Source organism: Lontra canadensis, unplaced genomic scaffold (assembly GCF_010015895.1).
Source record: "Lontra canadensis isolate GAN:19392208 unplaced genomic scaffold, GSC_riverotter_1.0 scaffold73, whole genome shotgun sequence".
NCBI classification, from domain to species: domain Eukaryota; kingdom Metazoa; phylum Chordata; class Mammalia; order Carnivora; family Mustelidae; genus Lontra; species Lontra canadensis.
The window spans coordinates 2,351,918-2,373,790 of record NW_022631067.1 but is presented as its reverse complement, the minus strand read 5'-3'; positions in this window follow the sequence as shown (position 1 = coordinate 2,373,790).

Here is a 21,873-nt window from a genome sequence, read left to right as displayed (position 1 = left end):
CGGCCTCCCGTGTGCAGGCAACCGCTCGTGCCGATTCCTCCCCCGACGCGGAAAAGTTCGGAGCGAAAACTTGCCTTTGTCAGCCACAGCGCTGCCGGCAAAACCTCTCCTTCCCTTTTCCAGTGGGCCTGGAGCGCTGCCGAAGTGCGCGCCGTGCGGTCTGGTGTTCCGTTTGGAGAAAGCGCCGAGGCGAGTCGGTGCTGGGTCGAATCCTGCTGGGGGTCTGCTGAGACCGCGGTGCGTGCCGGCGGGCCCCCGAGGAGAGGCCTGGGGCACTCGGGCGCTGGGACTCAAGGGCGCAGAGGTGGGGCGCATCACACTCGTGAGGTGACGGCCACACCGACCTTTCCTAAGTCCTGCCCGCTCGGTCCGGACGCCCGGTGCCGCGGTTCCCGCTCGCCGCCCATCTCTGCGCTTTACCCGCCCTCACACGCTGCCCAGGGGTTTTGGAGAGTTCTCCCGCCCCCTGTTCTCTAGGGCCCTGTCCTGCGCGGTTTTCCTACTGCGATCTGGAATGATCTGGAATCGTACCGCTTCCGCACACGTGGAACTCTGCAGCTTCTCCCTCCAGAACGCAAACTCCCTCGGCGGAGAACAGAGGCTCAAAGGAAAAGTAGATAAAAATTGAACTTCCTTGTAACCCGCAGCCCTTGACCAGTGCTTGAGGCAGGCAGAGTCCTCCTCCAGGAAGCTCCCGATCTTAATGTGCCTTGCTAGAGGGAAAAAGGGAAAAACAGCTTGGTTCGAGAACAGCCAAGCTTCCAGGGCTGGGGGCTACGGTAGCATCATGAAAATCCTTCCTCCCTTTGTCTTTACCTCCCCCAGTTCCAATGATCCTCAAGATCCCCTGCCCGCAGGTCCTGTGGCTGTGCTGTAATAAAACCACCTTTTTGCACCCAAGAAGTCTCAAGAATTCCTTCTGGACCTCCAGCTCCAGACCCTGACATTTCCACAGGATCAGGAAGGGACTTTTTGTGGGGTGCTTACGCATGAGGCTGGTGAAACGGATCTTGCACCCTACAGTCGCTCAAGAAAGCTTTGAGTCAGGGGCGCCTCGGTGGCTCCGTTGGTGAGGTGTCTGACTCTTGGTTTGGGCTCAGGTCATGTTCTCAGGGTGGTGGGATCCAGCCCGGCGTCAGGCTCCGCACAGGGCGTGGAGCCTGCTTAAGATTCTCTCTCTCCTTCTCGCTCTGCCCTTCCCCAGCTTGTGCTCGCTCTCTTTAAAAAAAAAGAAAGCAAGCTTTGAGTTAGGAAAGAATGGGTGAGTTCACCGTCCTTGTGAGCCCAGAACGTGTGTCCTGAAAACACATGGTGACCAGCTATGCCATACCCTCTGGGTTTGCTCACCTGGGCAGCCCCCAGCTGCCCATCCGTGTGGGCAGGCCCCTCCTCCAGGACCCCTCTGGTGAATGCCCCCCACCCTTCCAGCCCTCCCAGCAGGGAAGCCCCCCGCCTTCTAACCAGCTTGTTATACTCACTATTATTTCGTTCTTAGCTCCTGCGGTAATTTTTAAATTCCCTGGGGGCAGGGAGCATGTTTTAAGTGAAGTTTAAACTTCATTTCAGCTCAGCATGCCTTTCTCAGCTCCCCATCATTCACTAAAGGTGGGGCTTTGAGCTACCCGGGCCTTTGGGTTTTGTTCTCTGGTGTCTCCCAAGGTCCTAGAACTGGGCCACAGTCTGTGCCCCGGTCACGTGTATTTGAACACATTTCATTAACTGGAGGTTGTCGCCCCTTGAAAACCTGCTGCTCTCGGAGCAGGTTTGGAGGAGATGGATGGACCCAGGACCTAGCCCAGTGCTTGGCACATACAATTCGCTCAGCAAGTCGGGTAAAAAAAAGTTTTAATTGTCCGGCACTTCAAACAACTAAATTCAACCACAAGAAAGTCTCCGTATCAAATTTCGCCACTCCTAAAAAATGACGGAAGATTGTCAACCGCCTTATTCCTGTTCAGGAGCCTGGAGGGAGGAAGGAGGCAGGTGTTGGCTGAGTCTGTTTCAGGAGCTACTTACCTGCCAAGGACCATGTTTATTCTGCCTGGGCTTAAACCACTGGCCTAACAGGCTAATCCTTTTTCCAATTGCTAGATGAAACGTTCCCAAGGCCAAGAAAAATAGGTAGCTTCCTTTTCAAAGAGATGCAAACTGAGCAATTCTGGGACTCTCCGCAGTGAAAATACAAGGAAAAAGAAAATGTGGTTGCTTTCGTTGGATTTTGCACAGCAACTCGGTAGTGTTTGTAGGTGCCTTTGATGTCGTTTCTGGAGGAGTATTGGTGGTGAGATCCGGAGCCCACAGCCAAGAAAGAATTCTTGAGCCGTCTTTGGTGCAAAATGGTGGTTTTAACTAAAGTCCAGGGACAGGACCCAGGGACAGACAGAGCTGCTGCCCCGGGGTTGTGAGGAGCAACTGACCGTAGGCTTCGGGGTTGGGGGAAGTAAAGATAAGGGAAGTTCCGGAAATGCTTTCATGTGTTACAGGAGACTCACAGGATATAGGAGGCTTGGCTATTCCCAAACCAAAGTTGTTTGTCCCTCTGGCAAGGCACTTAGATCAAGTCGGGAGCTTCGGGGCAGAGCCCTACACTCTGCTGCCTCTAGTATTTGTCAAGTTGCTGCAGGTTATATGGACATCTAGTTGGTTTTGTTTGTTTAAAGATTTAGTTATTTATTTGATAGAGATCACAAGTAGGCAGAGAGGCAGTCGCGGGGGTGGGGGGTGGAAAGCAGGCCCCCCACTAAGCAAGAGCCTGATGCGGGGCTCGATCCCAGGACCCTGAGATCTTGACCTGAGTGACCTGAGCCGAAGGCAGAGGCTCAACCCACACAGGCGCCCCTGGACACCTAGTTTTATCTACATTTCTTTTGTGCCTCAGTTTCCCATATCACCTTGCTGTAGAATACTTACCTTTTAAAGTATGTTCTTCCTCCTTTTGAAAAAGCAAAGGAAAACAAACAGCCACAAAACCAAACCCTGCCTGTCTGTCCAATGCTCACTCAGCGGGGAGGAGCTAAAGCACTGAGCCCTGACCTACATGGGAACAGAGCAAGGAGAAAGACCACCAACGGAATAAACAAGCAAAATATATAGCATCCTAGACAGTGACGAAGTGTTAGATGGAGAAAAACAGAACAGGAACGGCACACAGAGTATGAGGCCTGAGGGCGGTTGCAGGGCGTTCCATTATAAACAACGTGTCTTCAAGATGAAGTTTTCGGAAGGGTTAGGAGGGGATGTGTTGAACACCCTTCATCTGTAGGAAGAAAGGTTCACACAGAGAGCAGTGAGTGCAAAGGCCCTGAGGCGGAAGCCCACCTGGTAGGCTTGATGGACCACAGGAGGTCAGAGCAGCTGGAGCAAGAGAGAGCAAGTAAGCTAGACATCACGTCTGTGAGGAGGAGGGTGGGGGGAGCAGGAAAGGACACTGGGGTCTAGAGGTCATCGTAAGGGCTGTGTCTTCTACTCTGAATGAGATAAAAGGATACCAGAGGATTCTGAGCAGGGGAGAGACAGGATCTGTCCTACACAAGGTCGTCCAGGTGGCCATGGCAGATGCAGAGACCTGGGAGAGACAATGTGTGCTTGAATTAGCATGATAACAGAGGAGCGTTCAAAGCTATTAGCCGTCTGGGTATATTTTGAAGGTGGGACCTAGAGGATTTGCTCTGAATTGTATGTGGAATAAAAGGAGGGAGGAGGGATAGAGAGAGGAACCAAGGACAAGCATGTGGAAAGTTGGGGTGCCACACCCATCTTTATCAGCTCAAGGCTGACAACAGTCCTTCTCCAATCTCAGCACGACCGCAGGCCTGGGACCCGGATCCCTCTTGGTGGCAGTGGCGGTGGTGTCCTGCGACGTTTAGTTGCCTTATGAGGGCAGCCAGAGGGGACTGTGAGCAAACAGCCTCCCTAGAATCCTGCAGCTGATGCAGCGGAGGACTTGTGGAAGCTTGAGACCCCGCCCTCGGCCACACCTGCTGGGCCAGGACCCCAACCTTTACACCCATAAAATACTGGTCTCCTTTTCTGTCGTTCATATCCACAAGACCCACCTCGACTTCAGAACAACAGTGCTGTGTCTGTAAGCTGTTCTCTGAGTGAGCCACGAGCAGGGAAGTTGCTACCCTCCCTGGGGTGGACCCAGTGGGTGGAGCCCTCACCTGAGACGGAAGACAGTGTTGCCTACTTGTTCTGCCATTTCTTTATACTCATCTCTTACTGGAGGGATTGCCAGGTCAGGCGTACCTACTCTGTGCCATTTAGGATTAGTTTCCCACGGACAGGGATAGAAAGCCCCAAATAAATGGAGTTTAAAAGAGACATTTCTCTCACAAAAAAAGTTCTGAGGTAGACCATTTGAGGCTGGCCTGGCAGTCTGTTCTACAAAATCTGCGGGATTCCTTCCAGCTCACAGCTCTGCCAGCCAAGAGGGGACTCTCATCCTCCTTCTGCGGGTTGGAGCTCCAGCCATCATACCCACGTTCCAAGCAGCAGGAGTGAGGAAGGGCTGGCCAACTGGCCAATGTCTGACACATGACACTTTTGCTTACATCCCATTGGCCAGAAGTTAGTCACATGGCCATACCTAACTGCAAGGCAGGCTGGGAAATGTAGTTTTTACTCTGAGTCCTTGTGTACCCAGATAAAAATTCTCTAATTAGGAAGAGAAGGAGGATAGTGGGGAGGGGAGACAGCCAGCAATCTCTGCAGCTCACAGGTGATTAATTGCCTGCAGCCTCTTCCCTTCTCTGGAGCCAGCTGAAGACCCAGGGCCTGATTCGAAGCTATGCTGCTGTGGGGGCACCTGCCAGAAGGCGGGCACTACGTTCTCCCGGGACTGGGGCACGACACGGGACACTCTGTGGGGCTGCCGGACAGACCACATTTGCAGAAAGACTGTGCAGCCTGAGTCTACACACAGATGGGGGGGGCAGGCGGGGGTGAGAACAGTGGAAAACTCCTTTCCCTGCTTGAAAACAGTGAAACAAAATATCCAAGTCTGCAGTGGTGGGGCTTCCGCACACGGGCTGCTGTTGGAGATCAACAACCTGCCACACCCGCTTCTCCGTAGATTTCAAAACGCGTCTTCATTTGCTCTGACATCAATGCCTTCCAGCAGCCCACTTTCTGTTTATCGTAAAAACTATACCAAAACCGCAAAATAAATCTGAGGAATTCTGCAGAAATGGAAACAAACTCAAAAATGGTAATTTCTGATAAAAAGAGAATCTTCCAAAAGAAAAGCTGTGTGGTGCCCCGCGGTGCGGGTTGGGGTACAGCTCCTGCCGGCTGCACCAGCGGCCCCCTTCCCCCACCCTCCAGCCCGCCTGGCCTCAGCAGCATCCGCGGGCACCAACCCTCAGTCACACACACTCGGGGCAACCAGAGATCCCAGGGCTGGCCCAGGATCAGCGCCTGCAACGCCCTCCTGCTTCAAGCGTCTGTCAGACACCCTTCTCTGTCTTGTGATGGACACCACCAGTCTTTGTGTTTCTTTCCCCACAACTGACTGCATCCTCCTTGGGACAAGGATGCTGACATATTTTCCCTGGTGTACTGGTCTGCTCGTCTGCTCGGGCTACTGGTTGGCTTAAAGGACAGAAGTTTATTTTGTCGCAATCCTGGAGGCCAGAGATCAAGGCTGGCCAGGCTCCGGAGGGCAGGAGGGCCCGTGGACAGCTGCCTACTCTCTTGCTGGCAGCCTTCCTCACGTGACTAGACATCGAGATGCAGAGCTGGGACACCTTCCTTTCCTCTGGGAGACAGGGGACCCCTCAGGTCTGGGACCTTGTCTTGGAGGACCTTTGTCTGTGGGGAGGACTTTGAAGGCCTTCCTGGGACAAGAAAGGAGGGTGAGAAGCCAGCGCTGCTGGGGGCCGGGGGGCAGTCCAGTCTTCACTCTGCTTCCTGGCAGGTGGAGGTGTGGACAGTCTGGACCCCCGCCCTCCTGGCCTCCCCTCTGTCTCTGACGCTGGCCAGGACGCCCCATTCCTCTCTAGACCCATGGTTTCTCTGGGGCCCTCCTAAGCTAGGACGCCTCTCCGGCTTTCCGCTAAGACGTGGGGTCCTAACTGTTCGGCTCTGAGCACCCGCTCTCAGGGACGGGTTTCCTTGAGCCAAGCCAGTCAGCCCCCGACTCGCTGGCCACGCTCCCCGCACGCGCGCAGTCAGGAGCGCTGGGTGGCGTCTGGCTCTCCACAGGAGTCTGAGCAGCTCCGGCTTGGAGGTCCTGCTCTCAGCAGCCCTGGGGCCCATCTCTCCAGCCCCCATGGCCTCTTGCACCAGGCCCAGAGCCTCACGGACGACCGCGGGAATGCCCTCCCTTTGCCCGAAGGCGGGCCGGGTGCTTGGCAAAGCCAGCCCTTGGCCAAGCCAGCCCTTGGCCACACTCCCCTAGCTTCTTTGCAGAGTGAGGGGCACTGAGACCCTCGAAGCTCGGAGGACGTGGGAGCCCCTGTCTGCCCCACCGCCCCTTCGGCCCAGGGTCCTCAGCAAAGCTCCTCCAGCAGGACTGTGCCCCCAGCCCAGCTTCTCCGCGGAGAAATCTCGTCCACGCCGCCAGCTCAGGAGAAGGGCCCCTGCACCCTCCGGCCTCCGACTCTGGGGGTCGGTCTGCATCTTCACTGCTCCACCTGCTAAGGCTTTGTCACGCTGTGGGGTGGGGGGTTTGCTGGGTTTTGTGTTCTTTTGCTTTTTCGCCTCCCCCAGAAAGAAGTCCAAGTGGTTCATCCCTCATCTTTCTCCTCCTCTAACACTTGGAGGTAGAGGAAGCTCGGCTCCCCTTGCGAAACTGCGGGCTTCCCCGGGCGGCTGGAACACGGAACTCTAGCTGAGCAGCTTTCGATTTTTCAGTCATCGACGAAGGGATTTTGAATGTGTTGTAAACAGCGAGCGTGCGAGGCCTCTCCCCACTGGGCCGGTCCGTCCCTCACGACCCCGTACACGATGGGAGGGCGTCCGACCCAGGAGAGGGGCGGGGGCTGGGGCGCTCCAGTCTCTGGAAAAGAGTGACTCTTCCCAGTCTTTTATGGACATGCCCATTTTGAAAGATCCCACTTCTCACCTTGGACATTTCTTCTCCTCCTACTCAGACTCTCAGCGGGAATTTTCAGCTATGGCGGGAGCAGGTGTGTGAGCACGCGGCGTCCTCCCTCAGGTGGCTGACGCGCCCTCATTCTCCAGACCCTCATGGGCGCTCGCTGTGATACTTCCGCCAGGGAGCCTTCCCCCCACACACCCTGAACCTGCCCTCCCCCGTGTCACCTGGTACCAACCCAACGGTCACTTCAGCCTTTAGACTCACTTGTGGGCTCTGACCCTCTTTCTCGCTTCCTTCTTGAAAGTCTGTGGCTTTCTGAAAGGTTCCCAGATGACCGCGGACCCCCAGGGCTCTACCCTCATCACACAGATTTGCTTTTTTAAGGAAACTCGCCACATGTTCTTTAAGTCTCCTGTAAGTCTCTATCCGTGCACTGATACTCTGTAGATACAATTTTAGCTGCATTGCCTTGGAATGGAACTTTGTCCCCTCTGCAATCAAACCTCAGTCCTACCAAGAGTAAACTTGTCAGAACAGGCCTTCTTAAAGACTCTAGAATGTCTGAAGATCTGAAAAAATCAAACGTCACGAGGAACATAAAGCTGCTGCAGAAGATGATGACACTTATCTCAGACGAGAGTGCTGTGACCTGTGCCATTAAGCAACCGCTGGGTCTGAGTACAGGATTTCACAGTTCTGGTAAATTTCTCGGATGGCATCGCAGGGAGGTTAGGACTTCACAGAGATGATCAGAGCACCCCACACGTGAGCAGAGATGGGGCCGCAGACAGCGGTCTCAGGGTACAGCTTGGGGTGTGTTGCCAACCCCAGAATAGCCCCCCTGAATTTGTATCTTGCGGGGGGAGCCCTTTCCCTCTACCAACGCAGACTCAGTGGAGGGGCCTGAAAATTCAGCAACAGACCAGTTAACGAGACGAGAGAACACGTCTGTTCACACACAGCATGTGGGCATGCTCAGATGATCGGACCCTGAGCAGAGAGATGTAGGGGTTCCTATACCAACTTAATGGGGGCCAGAATGGGCTGCTGGTAGGGAGCAGATGAGCTTTTAGGGGGGAGTGGGAGGCGTGGCCACTGTGGTGATGTTTGTTCACACATCCTGGTGTGAGGGGTCCCTCTCCTCCCATCGGAGGAAGGAAGTTATGAAAAGGCTTCTTCCTGTGTCCTGCATCCACTCTGTGTCAAACGTCTGCAGCTCAGATAATCTTCATACCAGCTCTGTGGGGCCCAGTGGGTCTCTGTGAGACCCACAGAGCCCTTGTTGGAATTTAGGCAGAAGGATCCTTCCTCAGGGCTGGCTGGGGGTGCAGAGAGCTGAGCTCCCGTGGGCACTGCTCGGGGCTGCCCGAGTTGTGCTAAACAAAATCCCTGCCCCCCAGGGAGGCCACAGCCCGGCATTCCCGGCAGGAAACAGGCAAGATTCCTGCCCTTCGTTGGGCAATTTTGGCTTCATCATTAGGAAGAAAGATACATCCCTGCTGGGGCCCGAATGTCCGTGTCCCCCCAAATGTCTGCTGGGAGACCCAAAGCCCGAGCTGAGGACGTTAGGAGGGCTTTCGGGAGGAAGTGGGTCAGGCGGTAGAGCCGTCAGAAGGGGATCAGTGCCCATAGGAAGGAGACCCTGGGAGATTCCTCTCCCCTTCTGCCAAGAGGGGACCCAGGGAGGGCAACTCTCCTGACCCGGGACTCCCAATTTATGGGAAATAAATTCTGTGGCTTGTAAGGTCCCCAGAGGAGCCCCCAGGACTGGCCAGCTTTAAAGCAAGGTGCTGTGCCCCGGGTTGAGATTTTCATCATTGATGCTCACTGACTTGTCCACACCGTGGCTCTGAAATGTTCTATCAGCTCCTCAGACTTCCGGCCCGCCCCAGGCAGCCCTGCTGACGGGCGCTCCTCCCCCTCTCACCTGCGCCCCAAGGGTGCTTGGATCTGCATTCGAATTTCTGCTTATTCTTTCGACAGCCAGTTGTTTCTACTGAACCCCCTGACGGACAGGTCCACGAGAGAGCAGTCGGGTGACTACGGAGCTATTCCCTACGTCAGGCCACCTGAGTATTTACGTGGGTCTCAGATCATTTATGGAAGCCAGGAAGAACCGTTTACTTTTTGTTTAAAGATTTTATTTTTTTATTTGACAGAGAGAGAGATAGAGTGAGAGAGGGAACACAAGCAGGGGGAGTGGGAGAGGGAGAAGCAGGCTTCCTGCCGAGCAGGGAGCCCAATGTGGGGCTCGATCCCAGGACCCCAGATCATGACCCGAGCCGAAGGCAGACACAGCTGAGCCACCCATGCGTCCCATGAAGAACTATTTAAAACCTGAAGTTAATTTTCAGGAAGCCACGCAGGCGCCCCTCCACTGAGATGCCTGTAGGGAATCCTACAGTGAGGGTTCCAACACAACACGCTTCCCCTATGGGTGTTTGGAGGCTGTGTACATGGGGTCCCCTCTGGGCTTGAGTTCGTCATGACTGCAGCCGCTGTCTAGACCTGTCCACAGAAGAGACACTGACCCCTGAGCGTGTAGAAGCAGAAGGAAGGTGAGGGACCGAGAGAGGGGGTCAGCTTCTCATCCCCACCCCTCCTGAAGCAAAGAACTGGATGTGGAGTTAAGCTGCTTGTTATAAATTGTTCCCTAAAGGGGAGCCTGAGGGGCTCAGTCGGTGAAGCACCTGCCTTCGGTTCAGGTTATGATCCCAGCGTCCTGGATCGAGTCCTGCATCAGGCTCCTTGCCCCATGGGGAACCTGCTTCTCCCTCTCCCTCTGCCTGCTGCTCTGCCTGCCTGTGCTCTCGATCTCTGTGTCAAATAAATAAAACCTTTAAAAAGTAAAATAAATTGGGGTGCCTGAGTGGCTCAGTGGGTTAAATCTCTGCCTTCAGCTCAGGTCATGATCCCAGGGTCCTGGGATCAAGCCCCGCATCGGGCTCTCTGCTCGCCAGGGAGCCTGCTTCCTCCTCTCTCTCTCTCTCTCTCTCTCTGCCTACTTGTGATCTCTGTCTGTCCAATAAATAAATAAATAATCTTTAAAAAATAAATAAATAAATAAATAAATAAAATAAAATAAATTATTCCCTAAAAAAGATACATTGAAGTCCTAGCCACCCATAACCTCAGAATCTGGTACCATTCAGATAATTTAAAACACAACAAAGCAAAAATTAAAAAAAAATTTCATATATTTTTTTAAAATTTTTATTTATTTGACAGAGAGTGAGGGAGAGTGGGAACACAGCAGGAGGAGTGGGAGAGGGAGAGGCAGACTCCGCTGGGCAGGGAGCCTGATGAGGCGCTTGCTCCCAGGACCCTGGGTCATGACCTGAGCTGAAGGCAGACACTTCACCTACTGAGCCACCCAGGTGCCCCTAAAAAGCACTTTAGGTTGCATTATCCTGAAATAAACCGATGTTACTTAGTGTACTGGAAAGATCTTTCCAGATAGCTCCTGACTGCACGAAAATGCATTTGCAGGAAATCTTAGAGGTGGTACCACGTTGCTGGGGTGTGAGTGCGGCTTAACGGGCCCTTCACACATGGGCCACATTGTCCGGGGACCCCCACCACCCTTGTGGACATGGTTAGGAGGAGCCTCCTCGTGGGTATCTTTTTGATTCTGTGGGAATTAGTCCCTAAAGTAAATTCCCAGAAGTGGTGGGGCGCCTGGGTGGCTCAGTGGGTTAAAGCCTCTGCTTTGGCTCAGGTCCCAATCCTGGGGTCCTGGGATCAAGCCCCACATCGGGCTCTCTGCTCAGCGGGGAGCCTGCTTCCTCCTCTCTCTCTGCCTGCCTCTCTGCCTACTTGTGATCTCTGTCTGTCAAATAAAATAAATAAAATCTTTAAAAAAAAAAAAGTTCCCAGAAGTGGGATTGCCTAACCTGCCGCATGTTCATTGTTTTCTACAAAATTGCAAAACCAGCACGTGCTTGTTTTTTTCTTAATCGAATATTGCATAAAAATGAAAAGTAAAAATGAAACCCGTTCCATGCTACTCCTAGGGGTGATTACTGTAAACTGTGGAGAGGAGTTTGAATGAAGCAAGTTGGCGTTGAAATCTTTGTTCTCTCTCTTAATAAGTATGTGACCACAGGAAGGCTCTTAGTACGTTTAGTGCTTAATTTCCTCGTCTGAAAATTCCCCTTCTCATGGGGCGTTGGACACTCAAATAAAATATGGGAAATGGAAGATTCACAGAAATGTGCCCACAGTCACGATGGACGCTGGGGGACTGTCCTTCACACCACACCTTCCAGACGGAAGACGATTAGGTTGAAGATAAGCGACAAAGGGAGGTTAGAGAGCGCAAGCATTCGCACGCGTGTTCCGAGTCGCTCCGGGATGCAGGAGCAAAGTTGGGAAGCGGTGAGATCAGCTGCACAGAACCCGAGGTCAGCGAGCAGTCCGCGTGCTCCACCTGTGGTCCCAGAGGCCAGACCCAGAGGGAAACTCAGACCTTCCAATGTCTTGAGTTAAAAGGAAGAAATACAAAAAAGAACACCCAACTGGCTTGGTAGGTAGAGCACAGGCAACGCTTGATCTCCAGGCATAAGTCCCAGCCCCATGTCGGGTGGAGCGCTTACTAAAAAAAAATCATCATCATCAATCAATCCCTGCTTTGACTACAGTCAGGATATTGACAGTAACATAATCCACTGATATTTAAAAAAGAGTTTAATTATATAATTTTATAAAAAGCTCAGGGGCACCTGGGTGGATCAGTCATTAAGTGTCTGCCTTCAGCTCAGTCATGATCTGGGCTCCTGGGATCAAGTCCTGCATCGGGCTTCCTGCTCCGTGGGAGCCTGCTTCTCCCTCTCCTACTCCCCCTGCTTATGTCCCCTCTCTAGTTGTGTCTCTCTCTGCCAAATAAATAAATAAAATCTTTAAAATAAAAGTTGAAAAAGGAAAAGCACAATAAATTTAAATAAAGCACAAGGAAATATAAAAAAAACAAAAACTGATTTAAAAATATAATCAAAGAAACAACAGAAAGGATGAATAAAATCAAAACCTTAATTTAAAAAAGATTGTTTTTAAAAAAGATTACTTATAGATCGCACTCTAGCAGGACTAAAAAAGAATCACAAAGAAGTATAGGAAAAAAGGCTGTAAAGCTGAAGATAATTTTTTTTAAATGTTATTTGTTTATTTGAAAGTGAGAGAGAGAGCATGAGCAGAGGGAGAGGCAGAAATACGGAGAAGCAGGCTCCCCACTGAGTAGTGGGCCCGATGCGGGGCTCAATCCCAGGCCCCTGGATCATGACCTGAGCTGAAGGCAGATGCTCAACCAACTGAGCCACCCAGGCGCCCTAAACATATGATTTTCCATAAAAATTGGAAAAATCCAGTGAAGAAAAAAATGGAAACTGAAACTACTAACCATTGAAGAAATGGCATCCCTGGTCAAAGGCTTCCCTTCATCGGATGGTATCAGGCCTGGCCTGGGAAGGCAGATAACCAACCCTACTTCATACAGACTATATTGAAAAGTAGAAACACAGGGGACATCAGTTTGTGAGGCTGATATGACGTTGAATAAAATGCAGACCACAGAAGTAGAAGAATGTGCATGACTCACCAATATGACCCGTAAATAAACCTTGTAAATGAAAGATCAACAAAGGACCTTCACCAGGGTCCAGAAATAGCGGCGCACCCTGACAAGGCAGTCCAGCCCCCGATTCACCACAAGGCTGTAAATCAGATGATGTATTATTTACTCCCCCGTGTTAACAGATTAAAGGAAAACAAATAGGATAATTATAACATATACAAAAAATTAATAAAAGGCAATAATTATTCATGGTTTATTTATTTATTTGGCAGAGATCACAAGTAGGCAGAGAGGCAGAGAGAGGGGGAAACAGGCTTCCGCTGAGCAGAGAGCCCAATGTGGGGCTGCTCGATCCCAGAACCCTGAGATCATGACCTGAGACGAAGGCAGAGGCTTAACCCACTGAACCACCCAGACGCCCCAAGTATTCATGGTTTAAAAAAAAAATCTTAAACAACGTGAAATAAAGGATTTTCCTTATCCTGATAAAAGGATGTGATCGGAAGCAAACATACTTCCTGTTTTAACTTTAAAAGCATTTCCAAGCAGGTGAAAGATAAGATAAAGGCACTTTAATCCCCATGATTCATCCCAGAATCTGGCGTCCTGGCCCGCCCAACAGGAAGGAAGGAGAAACAGAAACTAGAAAGGAAAACAAAACTGTCATTCTCTGCAGATGATAACATTTCTTATGTATCAGATCTGAGGACATTTACAGAGAAGTAACAGTTTTCTGGGAACACGAACGCTGCAAAAACAGCGGCGGCACGGTGTCGTCAACAATAAACAATCACACTCTGCAGCAGGGGGCGATGCGGCGCTCCTGAACCCGACGTCGGGGCGGCCACTGGAGTCGGCCAACCAGGCGAGGACCTTCGGGGTCTGGCGGCCGCTTGCCTCCCCCGCCTGCCGTGCTCACACTGGGGGCCTGTCACACGGGTGAGCGCCAGCTGGCGGGCTGCCCAGAGACCGCACAGACCACGACCGAGTCCTTGAACGGAGCCGCAGAGCCCATTCTGGCCGGGCGCCCAACATGGAGTCAGTGGGAAAAAAAAACCCATACAAGGTCATTAGGAGGCTGCTCGTGAAGTTAAGGTGAGGTCATCTGGTGTAGAGCGGGTCCCTAACCCAACGTGACTGGTGTCCTTAAAAGGAGAGGTCACGCGAAGACACAGACACACCAGGGGAACGCGTGTGACAATGGGGGTCACAGTGATGCCAGCCGAGGGTTGCCAGGGGTCGCCAAGGAAGCCGGAAGAGGTGAGGATGTCCCCACAACTTCTGGAGAGAGCAGGGGCTGCAGACACCTTGATCTCAGACTCTGGCCTCCAGATGGGAGAACGGAGAGACAAAGATCTCTGTTGCATTAAGCCTCCCCTTTGTGGGCTTCCTGGCAGCCCTGGAAAAGGAACACACACGGGGATGACACCGACCCAGAAAAATCACTGTGGCGGAGGATGCCGGGGTCCCAAAATCCAGTCCCAGAAGACTCCCTACTGCGGATTTCATTTCTGTAACGTGCGTGAAGAGACACGATCCTAGCGATGGAGGACAGCTCAGGGGGTCGGAGGATGGGAGGGAAGGAGGCGGCTGTCTGTACGAGGGCGGTGAGGGGAACGGCCTACATTCCACGGTAACAACGTCTCTGTCCTGTTGTGACGTTGCGCTCTAGCCTTGTAACATGTCACCGCTGGGGGAAACTGGGCAAAGAGTATATGGGATTTCTCTGTATGCCTTCCAACCACATGGGAACCCACAGCCACCTCAAAATTAAAAGTTTAAGAAAAAATTCGCCACGAGGAGAGCAATCAGGAGTCACTACCCTCCGTACAAGGCTGGGAGTGCGGTGAGGAGCTCTGGGGTGGTAGCTCGAAGAGCGGGGGAACAACCAGACCGTCGCTCACGCCCCCCACCCTCCGACCCCGGGCCATCCGGATCGGCTCACGCGGCACCACGAAGACCTGGGTCCCCTCCATCTCCAGACCCTGCCCTGCTCAATACGGAGGCTCCATGCAGGGGAGATGTCCTTGGGCTCCCGAGGCTTCTCCAGCTCTAGGGATCGTGTCCAGGCTGGCCTCCAGCCACTGGCATCTCAGGGAGAGCAAAGAGGCTATTCCTGGGAGCTTCCCCCGCGGCGGAGAACCCAGATTACATCCCTTATAAAGTCATCAAGCGAAATGGAACGAACCGTCCTGCTTGGTCAGATCCACTGTGTTAACCTGCAGACCTGGGGCGAGAGCCAACCTTCCCAGCTCAAGGCCAGGATCCCATCGACGCCAATCGGAGAGCAGGAGGCAGTTCTCAAGCGGTTTCCCAGCCCTGCCTTTCTCCTGCCCTGCCCAGTGTTCCCATAGCCGGCCAGCAGGCCCCGGCCCGTGACGTGTGGGCCGGCAGATCTGCTCGGGTTCCTACCCCCACGCCCCGCTGCACAACAGGTGACCCGTGCATAGAAACAATACATACTCGCGGAAACAACACGTTCGTTTCTTGACATTCTGCCTCCTACACATCTAATTAAACCTATACCTGTTAGTTGCATTCTGATGGCCCAGGTCAGAAACTCCACAGGCCCCAAGCCTGCGACCCACCTACAGCGTCTCTTAGCTTCTGCAGAAGCTGCAAATCCTTCTTGCTCTACGCGCTTTGACGTTCGATTTGTTCCTTTGGCCTTCTGAGTTGAAGGCCGCCCATGTTGTCATCCTCTGCGCTTTTCTCTAAAGTATTTGTATCTTTTTTTTTTTAAGATTTTATTTATTTATTTATTGGACAGGCAGAGATCACAGTAGGCAAAGTGGCAGGCAGAGAGAGAGAGGGAAGCAGGCTCCCTGCTGAGCAGAGAGCCCGATGCGGGGCTCGATCCCAGGACCCCGGGATCATGACCTGAGCCGAAGGCAGAGGCTTTAACCCACTGAGCCACCCAGATGCCCCTCTCTAAAGTATTTGATGGGGGAAACAAAGGCAAAGGAAAGAATTAAATTTCCTTACTACTTACAGCCCATGCACAGGTCCTTGAAACAGATAGAGGGACCTTCCTCTAAGAGCTCAGCTGCCTCAATGTTGACACTTGGCTGAGGACAAAAGATGACTTTGCCTTGACATTAACCCGACTTCCAGGATCCTGGGAGTTTGCTTTAACATACTGAAATTCCTCCGGAAATTTCCTTTATCTCTTCCCCCTTCCAAGATATGCCAGCAATCATCCTCAAAGCCACGGCCCACTGATACACACCTGAAGGGTCTCACGACTCAGGGTCTGCCAGCCGGTACAAAATAGCCTTATCCTGGCAATAGCTCGCTCCCTCAGGGCCCTGGAAACCTTGTTTCCAAAAAGCCCTGGAGCTTTGTTCTATCCCGAAGCCCCCCCAACTTAAAAGTCTATAACCCGTCACCCCTCACAACCCCAGTGCAGCCCTTTCTACCCACAGGTCCCATCTTCATGCTTTAATGAAACCGTCTTTGTGCACCAAAAATGTCTCAAGAATTCTTCCTTGGCTCTTTGCGCTGAACCCCAACATTCCCACACCAGTATTCATTGGTGACTTTTAAGTTTTTTTTTATTTTTTTTAAAGATTTTATTTATTTGATAGAGATCACAAGTAGGCAGAGAGAGAGGGGGAAGCAGGCTCCCCACTGAGCAGAGAGCCTGGTGTGGGGCTCGATCCCAGGACCCTGGGATCATGACCTGGGCCGAAGGCAGAGGCTTAACCCAGTGAGCCACCCAGGTGCCCCGGGGACTTTTTTTTAAAAGATTTTATTTATTTATTGGGTGGCTGGGTGGCTGAGTCCTTAAGCGTCTGCCTTCGGCTAGGTGATGATCTCAGGGTCCTGGGATTGAACCCCATGTCAGACTCCCTACTTAGCAGGGAACCTGCTTCTTCCTCTCCCACTCCCTCTGTTGGCGTTCCCTCTTTCACAGTCTCTTTCTCTCTGTCAAATGAAGAAATAAAATCATTCAAAATTTATTTATTTATTTATTTGACAAGAATGAGAGAGCACGAACAGGGGGAAGGGATAGAGGGAGAGGGAGAAGCAGGTTTCCTGCTGAGCAGGGAGCCCGATCCCAGGACCCTGAGATCATGACCTGAGCCAAAGGCAGACAATTCGCCCACTGAGCCACCAGGCGCCCCACACGAATGGCTGCATCTTACGGTCCCCGTTCTCTGCTGTTCACCACATACCCTGCAGGGAGGACACGAGGTTCCGCTGCCCCAGTTTCTACCTGGAGACTCACTGGCCCACCAAGCGAGTCAGTGGTTTTCCTCCACAAACTTTGCATCATTTTTTCCCACCCCAAGTAAAGTTGTTGACTAAGTGAAATATTGGTTAGAATTTGATTGCACCATATCCCCTAAGCAGAATCCAGCCCGGCTTCTCTTTGTTTTTCCTTGCCCCTGAATCGGCTGCGAGAAATGACTCTGACCTGTGACACGGTTATGCTCACAAACCAGAGGTTCAGATCCTCTCCTCAAGAGTCTTCTTTAAAGGGCGCCTGGGGGACTCAGCCGTTAAGCTTCCAACTCTTGATTTTGGCTCAGGTCATGATCTCAGGGTCGCGAGATCGAGCCCCACGTCAGGCTCTGCACTTAATTCAGAGTCCTCGTGCCCCTTTCCCTCTGCCCCCACCCCCTGCCTCTAAAACCAACAAACAAGTAAGAGTCTTCATTGGATCTTCAAACTTCCTGGATTGGACTTGAGTTCACCTGCCGTTCTGGCCACATCGGCCTCAGAGCTGCGTGCATCGTCTGCGTTCTGCCTTCCTGGCCGTCTCTACTGTAACCCAGAATAGAAATGGGAAAGCCAGACACCAGCTCCTAGCGAGCCCTAAGAAAAGATTTAGGCGGAATAATGGTGCATCAAGCATCCAGAATGGTTTAGGATCCTCTCACTCCCAAGACAGAAAGCAGTAATTGTCTCCTGGGTTCACGTTCTGCTCGACTAAAGTTCGAAGCATCAGACTTAAATAGGGAACCATCTGGTAATCGCAGTTAGTTCCAGGCTAATGTGCAGGGTTTACAGAGGATTGTGGTCCGAAGACGGAGGACATTTCAAAACTGTCATCCTGGAGACAGTGGAGGGCACCCTGCCCGGAATGAAGGGCGACCTGCAATTCTGGGCTCACTCAGCGGGACTGTTTAGTTCTCAGTGTCCCAGGGCTCGGCCGTCCCATATGGTAGCTGCTAGCCACGGGTGCCCGTTTGGAGTTGGTTAACATTTATTATTTTTTTTTAAATTTAATTTATTTGGGAAAGAGACACAGATAGTGACAGAGAGCACGAGCAGGGAGGAGGAGAGGGAGAAGCAGACCCCCTGCTGAGCAGAGAGCCCAACAAGGGGCTCGATCCCAGGACCCCGGGATCATGACCTGAGCTGAAGGCAGAGACTTAACTGACCGAGGCCCCCAGGAGCCCCGAGTTGGTTAACATTTAAAGTTCAGCCCCCCACTTGCACCAGCCACGTTTCGTGTCCGCGACAGTCGCATGTGGCTAGTGGCTGCCACATTGGAGAGCACAGATAAGGAGCTTTTCCACTGCCACGGGTTCTCATAAACAGTGCTGTTGAAATCCCAGCTCCCGTAAATGTGACAGTTGAATATGTAATCAAAATATGCCACCCCACCCCCAACGGCCCCTGGGTGACATAGTCAGTTAACTGTCCAACTCTGGGTTTCAACTCAGGTCACGACCTCAGGGTTCCGGGATCGAGCCCTGCGCGGGGCTCCGTGCTCAGCTCCAAGTCTGTTTCAGATTCTTTCTCCCTTTCCCTCCGCCCCTCCCACTTGTACTTGCTCACTCTCCAAAATAAATCTTAAAAAAAAAAAAAAAAAAAAAACAAAACACGCCACCCCAAATACACCACTTTGGCGTAAAGATTATCTTGAACTGAAGACAAGGAAGCAGCAGACACAGGGGGGGCTCTGGGCCGTCTCCCTCCACCTTCGAGCAGGGAGTGAGTCTGCCTCGGGACGGGATGCCCCTCTCTGGAACCTGGAAGGCAGGGACCACCATTATCACCAGAGATGGCGATGTTGCCGGGTCGCCTCTGCGTGGACAGCCTCAGTGAACAGCCCTCGGCTTCCATCAACAGCCCCAGTGTCGCCCCCTGGACTCCTAAACCCCATTTCCTTGGTCTGGTCACCTCTCCAGGACTTACTGCCTTTTGCTGTGATGTCACATAAGCCCCGCCCCCTCACCGGACACTTCTCCGGGTCATCGTTTCTTTTCTGGGAAGGCTCCGCTCATGGGAAAAAATGAAAACCCCAACAAGTGAAACGTGTCTTCCTTTTCTCCTGTTCGTCTTTCGCCCGTCTGATTCGAGACCCTTACTCTGAGAGGGCAGAGGGAGACTGCTTCCTCCCTCACACAGTCCACCAAGGATCGCAGAAACAGGGGCTGCTCCGGCAGAGTGGCTGGGCCCCCGACAGGGGTGGGCCTGCCCGTCTCAGGCACAGAGGATCTCCCTGGGATGAAGTCAGGCTCGCTTCCAGTCAGGCGACATCACTTGGCCGCCCTTCTGGTGGATTTCTCTAATTTTATTTGGAGAAAAACTTCAATTAAAGAAAGAGGATGGTATTTTACAATTTAAAAATGAAGGCGATATTGGTGTGAATATCATTTGGGACTTGCTGTATATAAAGCAATTACTTTGAACCCCCAAGTACAATATTGCTCCTCTTAGAGGATTTTAAAACGGTATTTGGAAAGTAACATGAAGTATGGGGCGCCTGGGTAGCTCAGTTGGTTAAGCACCTGCCTTCGACTCCGGTCATGATCCCAAGGTTTTGGGATCGAGTCCTGAGTCAGCTCCCTGCTCAGTGGGGAGCCTGCTTCTCCCTCTCTCTGCTGCTCCCCCTGCTTGTGCGCTCTCCCTCTCTTTGTCAAATAACTAAATAAAATAGATAAGAAAACACAAGGAACATGAAATAAGAGATAAAATACAAGCAAGTATATTACTAGATCAAATACATATGTTTCTATTGCTGACAGAAACATTAAAGGTTATCTCATCTAATTTCACCTTTCGGTGATAAAAATCTCTGTGACCCGTGACTCCCCCCAAATGCTCAGGGTTATCACCAAGGACGCAAAGTCTTTTTTTTTTTAAGGTTTTGTTTATTTGACAGAGACACAGCAAGAGGGAACACAAGCAGAGGGAGTAGGAGAGGGAGAAGCAGGCCTCCCACCGAGCAGGGAGCAGATGCGGGGCTCGATCCCAGGACCCCAGGATCATGACCCTAGCGGAAGGCAGACGCTTAACAACTGAGCCCCCAGGCGCCCCTGTGCTTCTGCATTTCCAATAAGCCCCGGAGAGACCAAAACTACCTGAGCCTGACTGGTTTTTCCTTAAGTCTAAAATTAAAGATTTGCTGATTCTGGAAGTAAAATTTTACTTTTTCCTTCTGGCCACATCCCTTAATCGTACTCCTCTTCTTGGCAAAGCTAAAAATAATAGGTAAGGTGTCACAAGAGTTCTCAAAAGGAAGGAGGGTCACCCAGTTACCAATGGGTGTGCTAGACAAGCTGTTCCCACTGAGGTCATTAAATTAACAGGAATGTAAATCCCTTGTCAGTGTTAGTTCTCAGCCCCTCCTGCGGAGTACGAAAGTGCAGGTTTTTGCAGCTTTAATGATCTTTTCTCAGATTCCGTGGGGGAATACGAAAAGGCACACCTGTGTCCTGGAGTATTACGCAGCCTGCTGTTTCACCTTGGGAACCGTGGAGGGTCTGGGTTCTGACTGTTCTTTCTCAGATCTATTTCCGGGCCTGACTGATGAGGACAGCAGCCTACAGGCCAAGAGCGGGGGGGAGGACAGTTGGAAGGTGAAGGTTACCCTTGGCGGCTGCCACAGGGATGGGTGAAATGTGTTCCAGTTCAGAGGTGAGGTTTGGAAATGAAGTGGGTGCCTGCCTTTCGGACTGCTTACCTTCCCCTGTGGTGTGTGGCCTCGGATGACGCAGGCCAGTGTCCAGGGAGCCCGCAATCTCCTACTCACTTCCTCCACACCTCCAGGCCGGGGCACTGCCAACGCCACAGGGCCACAGCTGAGTAAGGAAGGTTCCCGTTAATTGATCTGTGCGACTTCTCTAAGTCTGCACAGATCTCCCCTCCGTGGCGAGAAGGAACTCACTTCCTGCGTTTCTCTGGGAAGGATTAACACCGTGAGGATCCGAGATGATGGCTCTGAGGCCGGGGTCCCTAGATGAGCCACTGAAATGTAAATATTTAAATATATTTGCATTTAAAGTATCAAAAAGGGTAACATAATAAATAAGATGTAAATAAAATGAATGAAATAAAAATTTATGACTTCACATTGGTAACAAGTAACTTGGTGCTTGGCAGAGGGAGAGGGAAGCAGGCTCCCCGCTGAGCAGAGAGCCCGCTGGGGGACTCGATAAATAAATACATTTTAAAATTCTGAACAAAGTAAGTAAAATAAGAATTCATAAATTTTTGCTGAGTCAAATAAAATTTCAGGAGTTCATACTGGTATTAAATAACCTGGTGGCTACCCAGAAGGTTCATGAAGTTAATCTCACCAAAAAACTGGCAGCTGCTTATACAGAAGATCCCAGGTAAACTCAAAGCATCTGCTAGAACTAATGACAAATGATTCCGCCTGATCAAAAGACACAGTGTCCGAATACGCAAATCAGTGTTTCCATGCACGCACAATGAGCAGTTAAAGATGAAAATTAAGAAAATAACATTTATAGTAGCAGCAAAAGCCTGACTGGGGCGTCTTGATAGGTATGTCCTAAATCACAAATGTGGTGGTGACTGAGGTAGGACATGCTGGGGTCCAGGAGCAGAGAGTCAAGACGGAATTCTCGAGACATCCTCGGTGCAGAAAGGGGGCTTCACTGGAGTGCAGCGACCGGCCCAGTGGGCAGAGAGGGCTGCACAGGGATTGGGACCGGTGACTGGATTTCCTGCTTCCAAGGTGGGAGGGGCTGGGGAGGGCACAAGCCTCCAGGGCATTTTGGGAAAGACAGTTTTCCAGGGCCCTGAGCAGGCTCGCTGTTGTTGGGAAAAGGCTATTCAGCCCCGGTTAGTGACCCGCAGTCCTGACACTTGAGCTGTGTGCCGGTGGGCCACTTGCTGGACGACTACAAACCTGTACCTTGGCGGGTAGAGGTAAGTTTCCAAAGGAATCTCTGTATATGTCAAGTAGACTCACAGGATCCTGGGGGTTGGGCTAAGATTACCTTTGGCCCTTAGCAAAGTGCCAACATCCAGGCAGCTGAGCTCCTAGAGGAAGGTC